The 22,611-nt window shown below is 43.7% G+C and overlaps 1 protein-coding gene across 1 annotated transcript in view; it reads left to right on the top strand.

Moving 5' to 3' along the window:
* STK39 (serine/threonine kinase 39) overlaps positions 1-22,611 on the top strand; it is a 324,305-nt gene that overhangs the window by 21,651 nt on the left and 280,043 nt on the right. The window lies entirely within an intron of this gene.

The following is a 22,611-nucleotide window of genomic DNA, read 5'->3' as shown; positions in this document are numbered from 1 at the left end:
TTATTTATTTATTTATTTATTTATTGTTGTGTTGGGTCTTCCTTGCTGTGTGTGGGCTTTCTCTAGTTGTGGCGAGTGGGGGCTACCCTTTGTTTTGGAGCGTGGGCTTCTCATTGCAGTGGCTTTTCTTGTTGGGAGCACGGGCTCTAGGCGTGCGGGCTTCAGTAGTTGTGGCTCGCGGGCTCAGTAGTTGTGGCTTGTGGGCTCTAGAGTGCAGCCTCAGTAGTTGTGGCGCACGGGCTTAGTTGCTTCACGGCATGTGGGATCTTCCTGGACCAGGGCTTGAAGCTGTGTCCCTGCATTGGCAGGTGGATTATTTTTTTGTTTTGTTTTGTGTTTTAAACATCTTTATTGGAGTATAATTGCTTCACAATGGTGTGCTAGTCTTTGCTCTGCAACAAAGTGAATCAGCCATACATATACATATATCCCCACATCTCTTCCCTCTTGCGTCTCCCTCCCTCCCACCCTCCCTATCCCACCCCTCTAGGTGGTTACAAGGCACCGAGCTGATCTCCCTGTCCTATGCGGCTGCTTCCCACTAGCTCTCGGTCTTATATTTGGTAGTATATATATTATATCCATGCCACTCACTCACTTTGTCCCAGCTTCCCCTTCCCCGTGTCCTCAAGTCCATTCTCTACGTCTGCGTCTTTATTCCCGTCCTGCCCCTAGGTTCTTCATGACCACTTTTTTTTTTAAGATTCCATATATATTTGTTAGCATACGTTATTTGTTTTTCTCTTGCTGACTTACTACAGACTCTAGGTCCATCCACCTCACTACAAATAACTCAGTTTCGTTTCTTTTTATGGCGGCCGGCAGATTCTTAACCACTGCACCACCAAGGAAGTCCCAAGGCTGTTTTTATTATTTATATTTTCTTAAAAAAAGTATATCGGAGTATTGTTGATTTACAGTGTTGTGTTAGTTTCAGGTATACAGCAATATTATTTATATTTTCCACAGTATTATTTATATTTCCTTTCCATTGGTATGGATAATTGAGTATTCGATAACTTAGAGAATCCACTGTCATTCAATAAACTTTACTTAACACCTGCTGTGTGGTTATTAAAATAGGTAGTGATTTTTATCTCCAAGCTTTTTATCTTAGTGATAACTGTTTCATATATAACTAATATTTTAACAGGTTTCTTTTGTGTTGTTAAACAGGATTAATCGTACAACTCAAGTACTTTTTTAAACATTTCACAGACAGGAAAATCATGGACAGAAGTGCCTACATTCCGAACCAATTTTTTTTAAATAAATTTATTTATTTTATTTATTTATTTTTGGCTGCGTTGGGTCTTCATTGCGGTGTGCGGGCTTCTCATTGCAGTGGCTTCACTTGTTGTGGAGCATAGGCTCTAGGCACACAGGCTTCAGTAGTTCTGGCACGCAGGCTCAGTAGTCGTGGCTTGCGGGCTCTAGATCGCAGGCTCAGTAGTTGTGGCGCATGGGCTTGGTTGCTCTGTGGCATGTGGGATCTTCCCGGACCAGGGCTCGAACCATGTCCCCTGCATTGGCAGGCGGATTCTTAACCACTGTGCCACCAGGGAAACCCCCGAACCAGTTTTTATGTGTCCTCAAAATAAAGTAATGCCACTATGTTGATAGAAAGGGCTCTGGAGATTATAGGAGAGGATGAGGAATCTTTAAAAAATGTCTTCTGCTGTTTGTCCTCCCATCCTTCTTTATCATACGACGTACCCCCCAATTCAGTCAATAAATATTTGCACAAAGCAGCAATTCTCATGGCCTGTCATCTACCTAAATCAATGATGGGGGTCTTGGGAGGTTTAAAAAAGTTACTAACATTAATGCTGATGTGTTGACAACTGTAGAGAACACAGAATTTTGGCAGTGGACTCAAATGCATTTCATTACAGAAGAGAGAATATTGTAGAACTTCGCTCGTGTACTTCCCAACGTTGAAACCAGACTAAAAAATTCAGCCAAAACAGCAGACTGTTAAACATTTAAAAGAAAAGAAAACAAAACAAACCTGTGCAAACATACTACTCTCTAAATATTCCTGTAATACCCTGGAATCTCGTGGCTGGTAGTCAGAGGCCTCGTGTGGGTTAAGAAGGTTGTTCCTCACATATTGAAGAAAGTGGAACGATGGTTCTTAGAACCCAGAGAAGAGGGTAGGGATGAGTCTGTTCTTTAGAAAGACCTGAGCCGATGTGAGCTGGCCGAAGGTCCAAATTTATACACCTCCCTGCTTTTACTTGATCAGAGGGTGGGTTGATTATCCTCCACCTATTTATTTGGTGTTCGCTGAGCTCCGGTGTGTGCCAGGCATTGCTGCATCTTGGTAGTATAAAATGGAGCTCCCTTTTGGGTCTGACCTTGAGGAACTTAGAAGGTCTAGAGGAGAAAACAGACAGGGAACCGATTACACCCCAGTGAGGTCATTCTCTAGTGGACGTGTGTAACTAAGATTCAGAGCTAATCACCTCTTCTCCAAACTCCTTCTGACTTTACCACCAGCCTGTCATATAGTTATTGTCAGAATTTTAAAGGAAGGGATTTCAAATCCAAGTTGTGAAACTCCTGCCACCTACTGTGTGTTGTAAAGTTTGTTCCAAGGCAGAATTGTGGTGAGAGATAGACAGGACTAATGTTTTGATGAAGTTTGGAAATTCTCTTCATAAAAAGCAATTTCTGAAGTTTATTACTGTCTATACAAACATGGGTTAAATGCTAACATTAGTTGAATATCTGTATATGTAAGTATGTGTATGTATGAATCTGTGTCTGGCTTTTTGATGTGCATGTTTTGACATCATGCTTTTATCTTGTATATAAGCTGTGGACTCTTAGACAATCAGTGTTTAAACTTTCAACAAGGAAGAGAACTAATGAAAAGGAACAATGGTTTTTTTGTTTTCCCAGTAATTACATTTATCATTGTTCTGAAAACTCAACAAATGACCACAGGATGTGAATTTAATCAAGTTGTGCCTTTGAACAAAGATACCCTGGTTGTAGTGGAATTTTTTTACTTCCCATCATCCTGCTCACATGTTCCCTTGCCTCTGAAATCAACAGCAGTTCACTGTGGTTTAACCAACTTAACAAATAATAATTTCAAAAGAAAAAGAAATGGATTTGGGAAGCAAAAGGAACTACTGTTTCTCTGTCTCCTAGATCAGCATTTGAAATCAAAGATTTTAACCTTTTACTAGAAAAATATTTTTCTGTGTAAGGTGGCTCTCTTTAAAATATAACCCCTTCTTTATAGCCTAGATTTAACTGGAGGTGCTATTTGAATGAGTGAAGCAGGGTATATCATCTTAATCCCTTCAGTTGCCCACGTGTACAATTATATTATCTTTGACAGTTTAAATAAAAACTTAAAAAAAAATTTTTTTTTTAATCCAGAAGAAACTAAAGCATTTAGTGGAGAAGTATTTAGAACCAGAACGTTTCCTAGAAATACTGGCTTTCATTTGATGGACTGTTTTTCTTGATCCAGTAGAAATGCCTTGCCTTTGATTTCAACGTCTCTTTTGGCATTGCCTATACATGTCATCTCCTTGAGAGAAAAAGCTCTGTGTCTGTGTTGTTGGTCATCAGCACTTCATCAGTGCTGTGTTAATAGCTCCTCTTCCCGGTACTTTACATGCATATTTTATTTAATAGTCATATCAAGCCAGTGAAAAAATCAAAGCCTTAAGATTACAAAAATTTGCCAAGGACAGATTTGGTTTCTCTCTCTTCCAAGTCCATACTCTTAACCATCATTGTCATACAGCTTAGGGTGGCTTTCTCTTTGTCCCAGAATTCTCACCAAGTAAGCCAGCTGCACCACTGTCACTTCTCTGCAGAGAGATGCTTTCTTTGGCATTTATTGCTCTTGTTAATTGAGCCGTTTAGTTTCATCCCATTACTTTTTTCTCACACTGAAATCTGTTAAAAAAGAGAAACATTGATTATCACGATTATTCAGGTACCCCAGGAAATGAAGACTGTTCATCTCTTTTCTGCATGAACACTCCATAGCATGCCATTATGATCTGAGGTGCATTCCACGGTAAGATAAGCAAATAATGCTTACATGATAAAGTTTAAAGCAAATAAGTCAATCAAAATTAGCAATAGATAGATAAAAAACTAGATGAAAGCAAGAAAAGCAGGTTAAAGAAACTTGACTTGTCCTCCATCATAACATCAAGGTAAAGCGATGGCCTGGAAGGCTGTCTGTGAAGCCTCATCGTTTAAAAGGTTGACTCTAAGAAATGGCTTCTTTTGTTCCTAAGCCTGCATCATTAGGCAGCACTGAGCTTGCCAGGAAAGTAGTCGAGAGACCAGAGTGTTTTTGCATTAAGAGGGGAGTGCTAGCTTGCTACAGACCACTCAGAGAAAAGATCAGGGATGGGCTAGGTAAGTTTTCTTCTTTAGCTGAGGGCATCTGTCTGATAGACATTGGGTTTGGACAGTGGAAGGACAGAGACCTACAAACAACCCTCTGTGATCTAGTAGGAGGGAAGTAAAAGAAGCCACAGGAAAAGCCCTCCCCTCCCGAGGAAGGGGACAGGGCTATGAGACCTCCTCATCATGGGGTGGGAGGAAGTCCCCCTACTCATGACTTATCCGTGCTCTGTAAGGCAGCTGACCAACAAATTGAGAGTTAAGTGTATATGCCGAGATGTGAACCCATTCAAAGTACCGATTTTTTTTTTTTTCCACTTAATGGCCGTAAAGAGTCATGTTTGGTCCACCAAGGTGCTTTAGGTACCACATAAGACTGGTAAGAGAATGGAGATTTTGCCTGGCCAAGGTAACGGTGCCTCCCAAGGACTGGTGTTACCTTCCTGGGTACCTGGGATCATTTGCTCATCTCTTAGACTAATTGGATACCTCTTCTCCCCTCAACAAATAGTACTAGATGGAAAAGGAACAGAGAAAAGCATTGGTCATCCCACATGTCATACTGCTCTGTTTGATTTCACTTTGAAGACAGGGCGGTCGGCGATCATAGCAGGTGATGTCAGTTGCCCTGATACGTCTCTGCTCCTCTCACTTCCAGCCCTGCTCGTCTGCTCTTGTAGGATTTCATCTTTTTTTTTTTTTCCTTGCGTATTATTTAAGCCCCTCTGTGATCTGGTCCTAGTCTGCTTTTTTCAAGTCGTCTTTCATTACTCTTCACTTGTACTATTTCCTTCTTCCTGAAAATAAATGGTTGGTCCCACCTTTTTGCCTTTGTTGCTCCTTTGGCTACTTTCTAAGAGTGGTAGCATCCCTGTATTTTTCCACCTGGTATATGAATTATATACGTCTTTCAAGGTTCAACCCAAAAGCCTGTCGCAAACTCTTGATTTATTCAGTTCTTAGGGAAAATCACCTATAACTAGATAATGCAGCTATGTGGGCATACAGCTTATTTGCTGTGGTAACTTTTAAATCCTTGAGAACAGGAAACATGTCTGTCCCAGGTTTTATATCCTGAGTAACGTTAAACACGGTTCTTGCCACTTGGCAGGAGCCGGTGGTCATTTGTTGAGTGGCTGCATGAAATTCAGTCTTCTGACTGTTCTGTTAGTGTCCAGTTCAGGCCTTCTCACCTCCCTTTTAGACCTTTTGGAATCTGTTTTTATTTATTTTACTTTTCTGGGAGTTTGGCGGGGGGAGGAGAAGTCTGTCCTCTGCTCGTGCCTTTGCTCTCTGTGCCTGGAATTACCTCTGGAGACATGTGACACTTTTTGCTTTTGTCTCAGGCTTTCCAGGCTAATGTGGAGAAGTTTCTCTCAGGTCGGCGGTGTTGTTTAGGTGAGTCGTTCTTGCCAGCCCTCCTTGGGGAGCCTTTGTTGGGGAGGACTGGGAGGGCAGAGGATGTGGGCACCTCTGCCCTTACCTTGGTACGTGTGGTGTTTCTGTATCCCATGGTCACCGTTTCTGATGGTAGGACTTTGACCTGACTGGTCAGCTTCCCAGGAAAGATGATACATGTTGATACTGTGAAAGTGAACTTTCCCAAGACATGCTTTTGGGAATTTTCAACGCTTTTGTGGTTCTGTGCAAGTCTCTTACCTACTTTGGACATCCAGGCCAGGCTGCAGGACCCTCTGTACAAATGAAGCAAAGTCTTCTGCTGTCCTGTGGGCCTTCGGTGATTGACAGCACCGGTGCCGCTGATTCCAGAGAAAGGTTTCGTGGCGCAGAGCACAGGACTCGTGTGTGGTGCCCTCTTCCAGTTTATGTGGTCTGGTACTGTTTAAATCCTTTCTTCGTCAGGATTCCCATCAGCCAGTGTAACCTCCATTTATTTCCTCCTTAATCATGACACAGTATTATAAGATGTTTATAGTATCCCTATACATATTGTATTTTCAAAGTGGAGAGAATTTAAGTGATTTGCTGCTAGTAAGCTTTTTCTAAGTCATGATGCTAACATGGACTTGACCTTAAAATCAGTAGTTAATGCTTTTTCCTCTTTTTTAATATACATTCGCTTCCTGGACTGGCTTTGATTATCTATCTATCCATCCATCCATCCATATCCATATCTATATCTATACATATTATTCATTGAGTATATTCATGCATATATATATATATTCATTCGTTCTATATATGAAGAATGGTAGGAAATTGAACAAGGTAGATCTGTAATGGAACACATTCTCTGTGTGACTTAAGGAATTCCAATATGTTACTTTCCAGGCTTCCTTTGTGGAATGTTCTTCTTAGATAAGTGGGAAGAATGGGATGCTTTTGAAGATACTGGTAGAGTGGCAGTGAAACACATCACCTATTTGGGTTTTGGGAGTTGGTTCAGGCTGGTAAGGAAATGCCTTGTGGTAATACAGCCCTGGCAGGCCTGAGAGAAGTCTCCTTTACCTGACACAGTGCTTCTGCTATTGCTGAGAAGCCAGGGCTGGAGCTGACCTCATCCCTCATCCCAGCCAGCTACTCCACCCTCGGCCACACAACACCTGGGCTGGCTTTTTAAGGAGACCCTGTTGGGGAAAGCTTCCTGGTGCGGAGAAGGGACAGGCTGTGCAGATAGCTGCCCAGCTGGGGAGGCCTGATGCAGGCCTGACTGAGACCTCCTTGGGAGATTAAAGTCCTCTCCTGTTCATGAGCTCATCTGTGGATAAGAGGTGCTGTGGTGGAATGGGCTTTGCCTTTAGAAGGTGGAAAGTACCCAAATAATGCATTCTTTTGAGTGCAGCTTTTAACGTTTCTCAGCTTAAAGACTAAAGACATATTTCTGTAAGGTTTGCTCAAGCTAAGGATGGTGATTCGCCACTTCGTTAGATGAGTCACCTCCCTGAAAAAAGACATTTAGCCTCTTCTCCTGGACTGCCCTGAACCAGGAATTTCTTCCAAGAATTCCCAGGACATCCTTAAACAGCCAAACACAACTTCTGCCTTGGTGTGTAGGCACACTTCTGTTTCTGTCAGAGTAAATCAGGCTGGTAAGTCACAAATTAGGAAAACATTTTGGGACTTGTGTGTGTTTATTTAACAAGTAGAATAAATAGCTGGCCTCAAAAAACCCAAAACAAAACAAAAACAAAAATCCAACCTCAGGTCAGTTGACAGAGAATCGTTTTACTGTTTGCCAACAGTGAGGCTGTACCTTCTCTGGGTGGTGGGAAGCCTTTCCTCTGTCATCCTCTGATCTTATTCGCTGTCCCTTTCCATCTTTTGTCACCTTGCTGTTCTTTCCTCTGCCCCATGAGTTGGGTGGGGACGTGAAAGCCTAGGAGGGAAGTGCTGGGGGCCCTTTCCTATCTCAACTGTTTATTTCCCTGTCTCTTCTCTGTTACAAAGTTTCTCCTTGATTTGCTTTTATCAAGTTTGTGAATGACTCCCTTTGTCAAGCTTATTGGAATGCCCTGTGGGAGGGATGCTATGCAAAAAAATAATTGTATTGCATAACTGCCCAGTCCTTAGAGATGCCAGATAGCCCTTGGCCCCAGAACAGACCCTCCTTGCTGGCAGGTCCTATGAAAGCAGGACACAGTGTATGTGAGAGGTGGCTCTGTCCTCCACCCAGGTACCACGGGGGTGACCTTTACCCCAGCTCTGATAAAAGGCTTATTTTAGGTTTCTAAAATGACTGTCTTTCCTTAGCCCAGAAGGGGGTGTTTCCCTGAGTGTATGTGTGTTTTCCCTGTGTGATTGTTTCCAGCTGCCGTTTCCTCACAAATGTCAAGTTTGTCTTTCCTGTGTCACCTCGAGGCACCTGACATTCGTGACTAATTATTAAAAAGGGCAGCCTTTTAGTTTATTTTGATGAAAATAAAATCCCAGAGAATTCTGTTCAATACAGTATAATTGAGCAGGTGACATGTTGGTGTTTGGGATTTGGAAAAGCCATCCAGAAAAAAGTAGAGTTTTTGGCATGGTAGTTGGAAGAGCAAGAAGCTCCAAGGTGAACTTCAGGGATTTGTTACTGACACTGTGTGTATCCTCTGAACTAATTCCAAGCCTTTAAACTTAATACCAAGCGGTCAGGCCAAGGCAGTCACTGGGCTTAGGGAAGGGCCACTTTGGGGCAAAGAATCGTGCAGTGTGCTCCTATCCAGATAACATTTTCCTCCCCCTGTGAAATCAGATCAAATCAACTTCGGTTTGGAGGGTGTGGAAATGGAGGGGGTGTCATTGCACTCTTGGCTGTTTTGTTTCGTGGTAGCAATAGTGATTAGTGGGGGGTGTTTAGCTGTGAAGGATGCATATGAGCTAGCTCTAAAAGCTCACATTATTTCAGAATAGGATTTTATTTGGTATAGGCAGTTGCGTACCGTGTTTAACCTTTCTTTATGAAACTTTCATTAATTGGCATGTTCTGTATGCTCAAGGGCAAAATATCATGTATGATGAAGTCAGGCAAGTTAAAAGTGTTTGGATCATGGTACATCCCTAGAGCTTCGAAACAATGACAAAGGATGATACGTACTAACACGAAGACAGCTCCGAGATATACACCAGTGGGTAAAAGCATCACATGGCAAAATGAAGAATAGAGGTGAATACCATTTCTTTTTTAAAAAAGAAATGGCAGCAGACCAAGGCAGAATTTGACCCCAGATGAGGAAGGTTCAACCACTCCGAAGTCTGTTCATGGAACACTGTCAGCAGGGCTCTTTTCCAAATTATGCTGTGTCACATTATTTTTTGGCTTTCATTTATGCTTATTCCCCTTACTCATCCCTTTCCCCCTTTGAACCTTTCTGCCTGTGTCTGTTCATCTTTTAATTTGTATATATTTTTGACAAACATGTTGTTTAGCATTCGTTTCCCTCCCCCGCCCAGGTGAAATTCATGTAAACAAAATTACATAAACGTAAAATTAACCCTTCAAGAATGAACAATCCAGTTGCATTTAGTGCATTCACAATGCTATATAACCAGCACCTCTGCCTAGTTCCCAAACTTCCATCAACCTGTAATAAAACCCCGGCCCATTCAGCAGTTAACTCTCCGTTCTCCCGTATCCCAGCCCCTAACAACCACCAGTGTGCTTTTCTCTTTTATTTTCCTTTTTCTTGGGGGGCCATGCCGTGTGGCTTGCGGGATCTTAGTTCCCTGACCAGGAATGGAACCCGGGCCCCGGCAGTGAAAGCACCAAGTCCTAACCACTGGACTGCCAGGGAATTACCCTGCTTTCCATTTCTAAGGGTTTACCTATTCTGGATATTTCATATAAATGAAATTACAGAATACTGTGACCTTTTGTGTGTGTGCATGTATTTTTTTTTTTTTTTTTTTTCTTTTTGCGGTATGCGGGCCTCTCACTGTTGTGGCCTCTCCCGTTGCGGAGCACAGGCTCCGGATGCGCAGGCCCAGCGGCCATGGCTCACGGGCCCAGCCGCTCCGCGGCATATGGGATCCTCCCAGACCGGGGCACGAACCCGTATCCCCTGCATCGGCAGGCGGACTCTCAACCACTGCGCCACCAGGGAGGCCCTGTGCATGTATTTTTGAATCAACTTAATTGAGGCTTAATCTACGTAAATAAAAGGCGCACATTTCTTAGTGGACCTTATACATAGTTTGTGTTTGCTTGTTTTGCATCGTTTGCATTTACTGACAGCACCCCCGTTTTGCAGACGAGGACTGAGGCTCAAGAAGCCTATTCCACTGCCCTGCAGCAGCGTGTGACTGTGGCTGGGCCGGCTCCAGAGCCCGTGCTGCTGACCACTGCTGTCCACGGCCTCTCAGCTCTCTTACACGTGCAGTTCAGAGCTTGTGTTTTCTCACGCAACGTGCTGTCTTTCCACACTGACAAAAAGTAGCTCTAAAATATTCCGCTGTTTGTACCATGGTAGAACTATTTCCCCATTGATGGGATGGATTTTTGGAATGTTTCTATTTTTTGTGTGTCATGAATCATATTGAAAGGACCATTAAGGACTAAAGAAAATTACAAAGTAATATATGTTTATACATTGTGGAAATATAGCCAAGCAAGAAGAATAAGTGAAAACAAATATATGAGTTTCCTCAGAGGTAACCACTATAAACATTTTTAAACATAGCTTTCCAATCTCTTTTATGCATTATTTAATTATTTAATTATTTATTTAATTAATTATTTTGTGTGGTACGCAGGCCTCTCACTGCTGTGGCCTCTCCCGTTGCAGAGCACAGGCTCCGGATGCCCAGGCTCAGCGGCCATGGCTCACGGGCCCAGCCGCTCCGCAGCATGTGGGATCTTCCCGGACTGGGGTACGACCCATGTCCCCTGCATTGGCAGGCGGACTCTCAACCACTGCGCTACCAGGGAAGCCCTATGCATTATTTTTAGAGGAAAAGAAAGCTCTTTAGGAGAAAGGATGATATGTAAATGAAGTTTTATAATAGACAGTTTACAATATATTATATAGATAGATCTTTTATATATTATATATGTAGATCTTTTTATCTAATTAGTAATAGTGAATATTTACTAAGTGCTTAAAATGTGACAGACTGTTTTAAGTGTTTTCTACCATTTCACAGGAATCACATAAGGGGTGTTTTGTTATTACAGCACATGAGGTTTATGCATGTTTTAAATTCATATAAAAGGTTTTGTGTTCTAACTTTTACCATTTTTAACTTTTTTTTCTTAAACTCAGCACTATGTTCTTATGGTTAATCTATTTACCTTGCTGTGTTTACCTAGACATCAGTGCCACCTTATCTTTTCCTCTAACTCCATGCACAGGACTGTAGGGCACATCCTGTATGTGCCCTCACGGACCTGCGGGGGGAGTCACTGGGACATATGTCCAGGAACAGGATACACGGATCACAGGAGGGTTTATGTACTCAGACTCTATATAGGCCGAGGCAGATCCTTCCCCAGAATGGCTGTGCTGGAATCTACGCTCCTAGTCTCTCTGTTTTCTATGGTTTCAAAAATATGTGTATAACTGTCTAGAGAGAGGACCAGAGGATATATACATCACACCGGTGACACTGGGAACACATACAAGTGGACCAGGAGGAAGAGGATGGTCAGAGGGTACCTCGAGCCTTGCTGGTCATGATTTGATATAAGGAGGATGTCTTTGTGTGTAACTTGTGGTTATAAGTTACTGTTTAAAAAAAAGGTCTGGAAACCTGACCTTTACGTAAAGTTTACTGTTGTATTCTATGAATATGTTTGGAATTGTGAATGCGTGGATGAAGATTAGTCATGGCACATGGGATGAGGTCTTTTGCAGCTCGGTGCTTTTTGAGACCTGCTCTGAAGAGTTATCCTAGTACTACCTGTAAACCCTCTTTAGACATTTAATCCAGGCCCCCACGTCAGGTGGCTCAGAGAGGTGAAGTGATTTTCCCAAGGGCACAGGGTCAAGACGGTTGGCCAGGTTTGCTGTGGAGAGGTGGTGTTGGGGAGATGGGCCTGGGTAAGACTTCTCTCTGGAGGGCTAACGTTTTGAAAATCAAGGTTTGGGAGGAAGTCAGTGCTGCCTTCCTGCAGGTGAGGTGGGGAGGGAACATTCTCAACAGTGAGTTTCAGTAACTTCCTTGTCCAAACACTTAACTGAATGAATGTATTAGTTTGGTCTGTTTACTAAGCACAGGGTATTAAGATACTCTTTTCATGATGAGCTCTTCTCTGTAGAGTGAAGGTGTGTGTGGGCCTTCACGTCGGAACTCAAGCTTCCTTCTTTTCACCTCTTCTGAAGTGGGAGAAACAAGGGTTCTGGATGACTGAAGAGACACTTTTTTTTTTTTTTTGCGGTACGCGGGCCTCTCACTGTTGTGGCCTCTCCCGTTGCGGAGCACAGGCTCTGGACGCGCAGGCTCAGCGGCCATGGCTCACGGGCCCAGCCGCTCTGCGGCATGTGGGATCTTCCCGGACGGGGGCACGAACCCGTGTCCCCCTGCATCGGCAGGCGGACTCCCAACCACTGCGCCACCAGGGAAGCCCGAAGAGACACTTTTTAAAGGGACCATTCTGGTTCCTCTGGGATATTATTTTCAGCTGAGATGCCTTATACTTTCTAAGGAGCCCAAACGCATAGCGAGCGATTGGTCACCTTTTATGTGCAGTTATCTTCAAGGATTTCTCCAGTGCCTGCCCTGTCACCTTCACCCACACCCTGATCATGGTGCATCACTTGGTTTATAACAGAACCAGTGAATGTTTGTGTCTGAATTTTTACTTTCAGAACTGGGAATAGGAATATTGGCATGAATGCACTGTGCAGAAAGAGGAGGTGTTTGCACACAGCCCCAAAGATAGGTGCTTTTCTCCTCTTGCCCGGTGGTAATACTGGTTTCCTCTGATGAGCTACCTGCGGACAGAAGACAGCATGTTGTGGATGGTGCTTTATGAGGTAGACACATGTTTACTGCTTACAACTAAGTAAAATAAAAAAGAATATATTGGAAGGCAGATGCAGATACAAAGTCACATCTTTAAGACGGGAATGTTTCCTACCACTACCTATTACCCAGAACTCACTGGTTTGGAGGTTAAAGGAACAAGGCATGGTTGAGAAGGCAGAACTACCAGCTTCTCTGTTTTTCCCAGGGTTGGTGAACTCTGTGTAAACTAGAACAGAAATGACCCTTATGAACAGGTACACATGTGTGGTAAGTACCTGATGGGTGTGTGCTGACCAGTAAATACTACTTCCTCCTTCTGACTCATATAGTTGAAATGAAGGCTTGTCCCTCTGACTGCTGTGTATGCTTATGTTGAGCAGGGAAGTCGAGCAATCCTGCCATATTAAGTAACAGTCTTGAGACAAAATAGGTGCAATGGGAGAGATAACAGTTGTGCTTTGCCTTCTGGGTGAATTTAAGTTAAAACCTTCTTATTATCTAGACTTATAGCTACTGAATAATCTTTTGCCCAGAATATTGAAGGTGCAAGATCTTTAAGTTAGCTTGAGAGGAACTGAACAGTTTGTTCAGTGGGATTAGATGACCATAGAGAGAACGGGCTGATTAATTACCTTTCCTTTGTAACTATATAATGCCTGCTCATGCTTGAGATTTTGATGAGCACATTTTTGCTTTACTGCAGAGAAAGGCCAGTGGAATAATAATTAAATTGTATAGCATTTTATGTAGATTGCCTTTCAGATGAAAAGAAAACCTTCCCTGGTGTTCCCACAGAAAACAAAAAGGAGATGAAAGATTTTTTCCGAGTGCCGATTTTAGATCTGTTATTCAAAGTGCGACAGTTTGCTTAACTGGTAGATAAATAAATGGGAGTGTGTGTCTTGATGTTTCTATGCAGCTTGTATGATATGGGAACTGGTAATGAAATTTGCAACACGCCTAAGATAGAAAATTATATGAAACCACAATATACATTTTCTTTCATAACTATTCTCTGAGCCAGCATGTGTGGGCCCCTTTCAAGAAGGGGAGGGAAAAAGGGTGATAAATGACCTTTGAAGTGAACTTTTGATATTTGCATTACAATTTCGTGGGTTTAAGCTTTTAATTTTTATATTTGTGGGTGATATTTGTGAAGAGTTTCCAGTATGTTCTGAGTAGTAGTGTTATGACCCTTAAAAAATGTAGCACATTTATCTGCCTATTTTATCTGCTCTTTTGAGTTCAGACCTGGCATACCCTTGCAGCATGGTGGTTTGGCGGGGGCGGGGGGGGGTGGGGATTGGGATTTTTTTCAATTACATTTGTTTCTTATGGTAGGAGAAAAGTTATATATCTAAGTAGACATTCAGCTTCATGATTGAGTCTTATTTTTTCCCCTCTCAAAAATGGTTTTTTGGTAGTCTCTTGATAATTTCCATCATTCTTTAAAAAGTCTAACTTACTAAAATTCATTTGATTTTTTTGCTTAAGACTGATCACCATCAATGAAAATTTATCAAAACTGCTTCAGTGCAGTTTCTTCATTCATGCCTGGGGATGCAAAGGAAAGGAGCAGAACCTAAGATTTGGGGGGTTAACCAAAACAGAAGGTAGGTAGGCTTCTCTGGGGTTAGGTGGAAGACGGTGGAACATTTGGTTTTAGACGGATTTTTGGTGCCCTTGGGATGTCCACTAAGCTTGTTCTCTCAGGTAAGCTGGGCGATGGCGTGGTAGCAGACAATCCCCAAATCATAGAAGCTTAATACAACAAAAGCGTACTTCTTGTTCTCAGAGTCTTTGGTGAGTCTGGGAGATGCTCCAGGTCAGCTGTCTTTCCTGCAGCAACTCAGTGATCCAGGCTGCTTCAATCTTGTGGCTCTGTCATCTGATTGCCGCAGGAGGGGAGGGGCTTCGGGAGCTTTCCTCTGCCTCAGCCATGAAGAGTGACTCGTCACTGCCCACATTTCATTGGTCCTGCCATTCATGTGGCCTTGCCTATTGCAAGGTAATGCAGCGCTGTTGTATTTAGGAGGGAGATACTGGTGAGCCCTTGTAAAGTCTGTTACGTGTGTCTAATTGAGGATGGGGTCTCGGAGGAGAGATTGGAACTAGACATAAGGATTTGAGAGAAGTCATTGTGTGCACTCAAAGGTGTAGCTTTCCATGATGGTTTCTCTGCATGTAGCTTTCTTCATAACCTAGGCTGTATTATGCTGCCCTAGAAGAATATAAAGGTAGCTGTTGCCACTGTCAAGGAAGTCAGGAAGGTTCTGTCGGTCCTTTGTTGATTCCTGTGCTGTGTTTACATTGTCTACCTCCAAAAGTGTGCTTGCACCTTGTTGATTGATCCTTTTGGGTGGTGTGAACTTGTAGGTTAGCGGGTCCTTAAATCTTTTTTTGTTTTTTGTGGTACGCGGGCCTCTCACCCTTGTGGCCTCTCCCGTTGTGGAGCACAGGCTCCGGACGCGCAGGCTCAGCGGCCATGGCTCACGGGCCCAGCCGCTCCGCGGCATGTGGGATCTTCCTGGACCGGGGCACGAACCTGCATTCCCTGCATCGACAGGCGGACTCTCAACCACTGCGCCACCAGGGAAGCCCTAGGGTCCTTAAATCTTGATGACAACAATTTGTCTTGGCCGGAGCTTAGGTGGTGAGCCGGTGAAAATGCTTATTATTATTCTCAATGGGATTAGGAGAGAGTTTGTGTGTACTCTTATGCATATTAAACATTATGAGGACACTGGCTTTCTACTATCTTTTTTTCCAAGAATGTTCATCACTTGCCCTTGACATAGGAATGTATGATCATACTTCTGCCATTAAACCCAAAACGTCCACAGAGAAGGGACCTACTGGGTCAGAGGATGAGCCAGTTTTGGTGGGTGTTTACTGCTCTGATTCTTCGTCTCTGATCTTGCCTTTCCCACCCCTTTTTCTTTCTTCTCAGCAAGTCTTCCTCTTTACTCTTCCTTCCGTGGTCTTTGGGAGCAGGCAGACCTACAGTTGGAGCTTGTTCCTGTGACCAGCTATTTGACATTGGGCAAAATTTACTCTTCAATCCTCAGTGTTCTTATCTGTAACATGGGGCTAAATGGCTGCCTCATGGGCTTTTTAGTATTTAGAGATGTATGCAAAATACTACAGCACCTGGTGCATTTTAATTGCTCAATAAATGTTAGCTATGTTTAGAATTATCGCCATTTCCCATATTTCAAGGCACTCATGAATAATTCCTTCATGAAAGCTTACTTCGTTATTTCACCAGGCCGTGGATATTATTCACTCCATTGATCTGCCAGAACGCTTGAGATGTCTGCTAGCATTTTGTTTTTTTCTTTATGTGTATGTGTATTCATGTACTGAGACTTAACGTCCTGTGGGGCAGTGAGTATCCTTAACTCATTGCTGATTCTGCTGCATTGCCTTCCTTGTGTGGTGCAAGTAATGGGTGCTCAATTAAAGGTTAAATTGGCCCAAAATGAGACAGAAGGGGAGAGTTGCTTCCCTAGTTAGCATATATATAGACAGATAGATAGATATACACACACACACAGAGATATGTTTGTATATGTATGTGATTCTCACTGTTTATGCAACTGAAACTTTAATGTAACAAAAAGGAGGAAAACAAAAGAAATAATGAAAATGCTGCAAATGGCATAAACAGTAATCACTATCATAAAGCAGCAGTTCATGACTGCTCAGCGGAGAGCTTAATACGAGCTTGGTCATTTATATCGCAGAGAAGGTGGCTTTCATTTCTCTGCTCAGCTCCTTGCAAGGCTCACAGCTTTCTGACTGGTTCTGCCTATGGGAAGTTGTACCTGTTGAGGCAAAAGAGGGGTGTTAAATGAGTCTCTCCTGGGGGCTTCCCTGGTGGTGCCGTGGTTGAGAATCCGCCTGCTAATGCAGGGGATACGGGTTCGTGCCCCGGTCCAGGAAGATCCCGCATGCCGTGGAGCGGCTGGGCCCGTGAGCCATGGCCGCTGAGCCTGCGTGTCTGGAGCCTGTGCTCCGCAACGGGAGAGGCCACAACGGTGAGAGGCCCGCGTACCGAAGAAAAAAAAAAAAAAAAAAAAAAAGAGCCTCTCCTGAAGTCGGAGACTCATTAAGTGAGTGGATTTACCCGCTGTTATGCTCGTATTGTAGACCCAACTTGTGTCAGTGGAGTTGGTTTCCTTTCCTCTTAAAGGGGCCTCATTGGTCTTCCTGCCTGTGCCTCCAGGCCATCAGAAGAAGCTTGGAGATGTGTGTGAGTTCCCCCAGCACTCCTTCCGTACCTCGGATTGATATATCGCCGTCTTTGAACGCTGGATCCTCCAAGATGTCCTTAAGAAAGCTCTTGTTTTCTCATTCCTTTATTCTCTTCTAGAAGTGAGTAGAATGTTGGGGGGTCTGCCTTATAGCCTGTAACACCATAAAATGTGGAAGAATGTAGAGAGACTGTAGTGTGCGGAGGCAAGTACTCTCATTTTACAGTTAGGGGTCATGTGCTTTGCTCCAAGTCCCCCAGGGAATTGAGAGTTTTGATCTTCGGCTTTTTGCTACAGCACTTGGCTCATCAGGTGTCTCTTTGTGCTTGTGCCAGGAAGTAGGTATTGTACTGTATGCACCCGACAGAGAAACATGGGTAAACATGTCCCCTGTGGGATTTTTGGAGACCAAAGAAGGCCCCTGTGAGGACATTGCTGTCCTGTGTGTTGTGATTGGGATTGTGCTGTGCATTGGTGGCAAACCAGATGGATGTGACGGGGTTGTTAGAATTATATAAATTTACAAATCTGCTTAAAAGGAACCGACTACTAAAACACACTTCCTCCTTTCTTGCCTTAATTGTCAAGAGTAGGGCTTTTATAGGATTGTCCTCTACTGAGTTGCTTGTTCAGAGATCTGCTACTAAGGGGGTTGAATGTATATATTAAAAAACCAACGACAGTAAAACTTATTATAGTCCATATAATTCTCAATAGTAATTTAATTATTTATTTATAATTTATTTATAATTTGTTTATTTATTTTTGGCTGTGTTGGGTCTTCGTTGCTGCACATGGGCTTTCTCTAGTTGCAGCGAGCGTGGGCTGCTCTTTGTTATGGTGCGCGGGCTTCTCATTGTGGCGGCTTCTCTTGTTACGGAGCACGGGCTCTAGGCGTGCGGGCTTCAGTAGTTGTGGCATGCGGGCTCAGTAGTTGTGGATCATGGGCTCTAGAGCGCAGGCTCAGTAGTTGTAGCGCATGGGCTTAGTGGCTCAGCGGCCTGTGGGATCTTCCTGGACCAGGGCTCGAACCCGTGTCCCCTGCATTGGCAGGCAGATTCTTAACTACTGTGCCACTAGGGAAGTCCCACAAGAGTAATTTAAATTCAACTTCAGAGATTTTATTTTTTTAAACTTTATTATAAAGTAAATTTTTACTGCAAAACAATGCATGCTCATTAAAGAAAAATTGGAAAATGTAGAAAAGCACAAAGAAGAAAATATAAGTCACCTGTAATCCTATCGCCAAAACAGGAAGCAATATTTTGGTGTTTACTGTATATTCATAAAATTGGAATTACATTGTACATATTTCATAACCTGTTATATTAAATATAGTATTAATTTCCCCTTGTCATTACATATTATTCTAAGATAGACGTAGGGTTATTTAAAAATTGCTTTCAACATTTTCTAAAGAAAAATTTTCAAACATGCAGCCTAGTTGGAAGAAACTTACAGCAAACCTGGAAGAAATTTACAGCGAATACCCATATGTTCATCACCTATATTTTACCATTAATACTTTACCATACTTATTTCATCACTTATCCATCTATCCACCCCCTCTCTTCATCCATCAATCCATCTTATTGCGTTTTCCCTGCATTTCAAAGTAAATTTCAGTGCAGTGTATTGCTTTTAACCAAGCTAGTTAACCTTCATAGTTGTTTTTGGTTTATACCAATATTCAAAGGAATTTGTATTCCCTGAGCACATACAAAGGAAGGCCCAGAAAACTTGCCAAGAGAATTTTGTTGGGTGTAGTGAGAAAGGACATCCAGGGACCTAAAATTTGCCTTGGAACAGAGTGTGTGTCATTAGCATCTGAGGTGGCAAATAAAGAACCAGGAAGAAGGATCTCCTCCTCACTCATCTGCTTTTATGCCTAAAGCTGACTTCAGCATGGGGACAAGGAAAATCTTTAGAGGGGCCAATACTTCCTTCCCTTGTGGTTCTCAATGCTGTCAGAGCCCCCAGTACTTGGTAAATCGTGAAGGTGGATCGACTTGTTGGGAGGAAAAGCACTTCTGCCCCAGTTGGGGCGGTTGACTCCCAGCTGCCCTGTGGCCCCGGGAATGTGCTTTCCTGCTTTCTTCTGCCTGGGGCTCCCTGGGCAGGAGGTTGAGGCCCTGTTGCTCTCCTCTGTAACTGCACTCTTGCTTCTGCTGGGGACAGATTTCCTGCCAGTTTAGGTGGCTTCCTGTTTGAGTGAGAGGTTCTTTCTTCTGTTTTGGCGATGGTGGTGGAATGTTGAGGGCCGGCGTGGGCCGACGACCTTGGTGGCCACAGAAAACACCTCTGGCTCGTATCTCTCCGATGCCTGCTTTTAAAGCTGTATATCCTAAGGGGCAAGACCGGGTGTAGCCACCTTGCTCTGTGTACAGTTCCCAGCATATAGCACCTTGTGTGTTTAGCCCCTTAATAAATGCTGATAGCCAAGGAGCCTGTCCCTGTTAAACCCTGCAGAATCCCTGTAGCTAGTTGTTCTACTCTGCTAGCACGTGGTACCCTCTCACAAGGATTTTAAGAACACGCATCGGTTCTACCAAGCTTGTCACCTGTTCATGTGTTTGCAAGTGGCTGTAGGCCCTGGAGAGAGCAGGCCCTGGAGAGAGCAGGCTCTGTGCCTCTTCCTTCCCCTTCTTCTTTCCCGTGTTTCACATTCCAGGGTGTTCAGTCTCGGTGTCACGTCAGCGCCGTTGAAAACTATAAGAAGCCTCAGTCCTGCCATTGGTGACGGCTCTCACCTGTTTTTTCTCATAAACTCAACTGCCTTCCTGGGAACTGGGGTCTGTGGAGCCCTGACTTGACATAACTAGGCTGCACAAGGCCATTCCCCTTCCCCTTTTTTTTGGTCTTCATCTCTTCCTTATTCTTGTTTTCCTGAGGGCAGTCGATTCTTAGCCGTCTCAGGCACATCATCTGGTTTCTGAATTATCCAGGTTCCTTGATTTTTCCCTCAGGCAATTTCAGTTCTCATTGTCTGGGTTGGCTGAGACCTTGATTGTTAGAAAGAATGTCTAGTTTCTCTTGCGCCCCACCTGCTTTCTCTCCCCTCTAAGTCAGGGGGATTTGGACCTCTGGAACATTCGTCAGTGTCTTCAGATATCTTCGGTTGTCACAGCTGGGGAGGCTGAGGGAATGCTACTGGCCTCTCATGGGTAGAGGCCAGGGATGCTGCTAAACATCCTACGCCATCTAGGGATAAGCCCCTACAAGAAAGAATTATCTGATCTAAAATGCCGATAGTGCCGAGGCTGAGAAACCCTGCCCTAGATTTAAAGGTGCTTTTTGGGAAAATCTTCCCATCGATGGCATTATATGACCTCCATGCCAATATCACACCATCCCCTATCAGAAAGTTCATCTGTACATCCAGCCTAAGTCTCTTTTTTTTGGCGGTACGCGGGCCTCTCACTGTTGTGGCCTCTCCCGTTGCGGAGCACAGGCTCCGGACGCGCAGGCTCAGCGGCCATGGCTCACGGGTTTAGCCGCTCCGCGGCATGTGGGATCTTCCCGGACCGGGGCACGAACCCGTGTCCCCTGCATTGGCAGGCGGACTCTCAACCACTGCGCCACCAGGGAAGCCCAGCCTAAGTCTCTTATGCTTCAGTTAGTTGCTCTGGAGATGAAAATGTGTGCTCACCATCTCCTGAGTATGATCATACTCTCCCAAGCTGATCTCAGTTAACTTTTAAAATTTATTCTCTTAGAGCCTCTTTTCTGCCTCTCTTTTAAAGCTCTCGAGATGTTTTCCAAATTTTTCAGGTATTAATATTATGTCTCAAATTGTAGTGACCCAATCCAGAGGCAGCATTCTAGCAGTTTGGCCCATACCGCATATGACTAAAGTGGTTATCTTTGGGGTGGAACTGGTCGAGGTGGGAGGGAAAATCATGACCAACCATGTAAATGACTGCTAGGAGAGCAAGAAAACAGTTAGCTGCTTCTCCTGCTCATTAGAGGGTGTTCTTTTCCACGTCAGGGAGACCTGGGTAGAAATCTTTACCCTGCCACGTGCAAAAAGTGGGCCACAGGCCTCAGTTTTCTGGGCCATAAAATGGGGATGAAACACTTCAGAGGGTTGTTGGGAGTGTAAAGTGAACGGGACGATGTCTGTACGAATGATCATTAGCTCTTTGGGGTAAGTAGGGACTTGGTGTTTTAATTAACAGCTCCATGGTTTTCTTTGGAGAAGGTACTCAAAATTGGGAAATCTGCAGAGGTCGTTTGAGTTTGATGGTGGTTTTCAAACTTTATTGTGCAGAAGAGTTCCCAGAGTGCTTGTTCAAGCATGCAGGTCCTCAGGCTACAGGCCCAGAGATTCTATTTGGGAAGTTTGGCCGAGTCTGGGCATTTGTTTTTGTTTTTTTTCACAGTAACCCAGGTGGTTCTGATGCAGGCGGTGCACAGGTAACACTTGGCGAAATCCTGGCTAGTGGCTACCAGGTGAGCGTGAATGAGGAACCCCTGCCTTCTCAGGAAGCCTGGCTCCAGCTAGTTGGTTTCTGTTTCTCTGGGGCCATTGACAGAGAATAATGTTTTAGAGCTGTTTCAAGCAGGACAGGACTGTTCTTCTTGCTTTTAATGATAACTGGAGGTATCTTTTTTTAAAAAAATTTTATGGAGGTATCTTTTTATTGGATGGTCTCCTCGAATGTTATTTTGACTCAGATTCCTAAGTCTTGCAGGAACTAGCTCAGGAACCCGGGCTGGGGAAATCTCCTTGACCGTTGGCTGATGGAATTGTGATCTGGGGTGGGGAAGGGGCAGGTTGGAGGTAGGTGGTGCTTATCCTTAATGGGGGTTTTGGAAGGCTTTGGGGAAAAAGAAGTGAGCCGTGGACGGGATTCTTCCCGGCTCCAAACTGCATTCCTTTAGGAATGGGATGAAAATGATCACGTTCCATCCACTTGCAAATTGTTCGTATCTAATTTATGTTTCCTTTCATTGGCAATGCTTGGCAATCTAGAATACTGACCACGTTAGTATTTTAAAAAGTTTCTTTTTGCAGTCGAGGTTTGAGGGGTGGGAGGATGGCTCACTGAGCGGACCCCTGATGGCCAGAGTTGCTAAGTCCTGAAATGAATGTTTGTGATTTCCTGACTTAAGGACAAAATAAACATCCAAGGCTTGCCCAGGAATATATTTTAGTGCTTCCCCTGTGCTGCAGCTTCGGATCTGCGTGTGTTCTCAGATCTCTTTCTGTGGCATATGTTTTACCCACACTTTCTGTCAGGCACAGCTTCTGGCTGCCAGCTAAGTTCTGGCCTCTGCAATGTAGGCTGCGACTCCAAAATATTTAAAAAGAAAACCTTGGAAGGAATTTTCATCATTTATTTAATAAATGAAAGTGCTAGGTAGAAATCAAAAGTCAACCAGGGAGTGTAGCTGGAAAATGTAAACCATGTGAGATGTGCCTTTAAAGTTTAAAACCCTTCTTGGAATCCCCTCCTCTCCTTCCCTCGAGAACTCCCTTTAAAGTCCTGTCTGTTGAATTTAATGAGTTTGAAGCTGTGAATATGATTCTTACATGAAAAGTGTATAAACCAAAGAGTCA

This window comes from Mesoplodon mirus, assembly GCF_964341445.2.
Source record: "Mesoplodon mirus genome assembly, chromosome: 8".
In the NCBI taxonomy this organism is placed as follows: domain Eukaryota; kingdom Metazoa; phylum Chordata; class Mammalia; order Artiodactyla; family Ziphiidae; genus Mesoplodon; species Mesoplodon mirus.
This window is presented reverse-complemented; position numbering and strand designations above follow the sequence as displayed.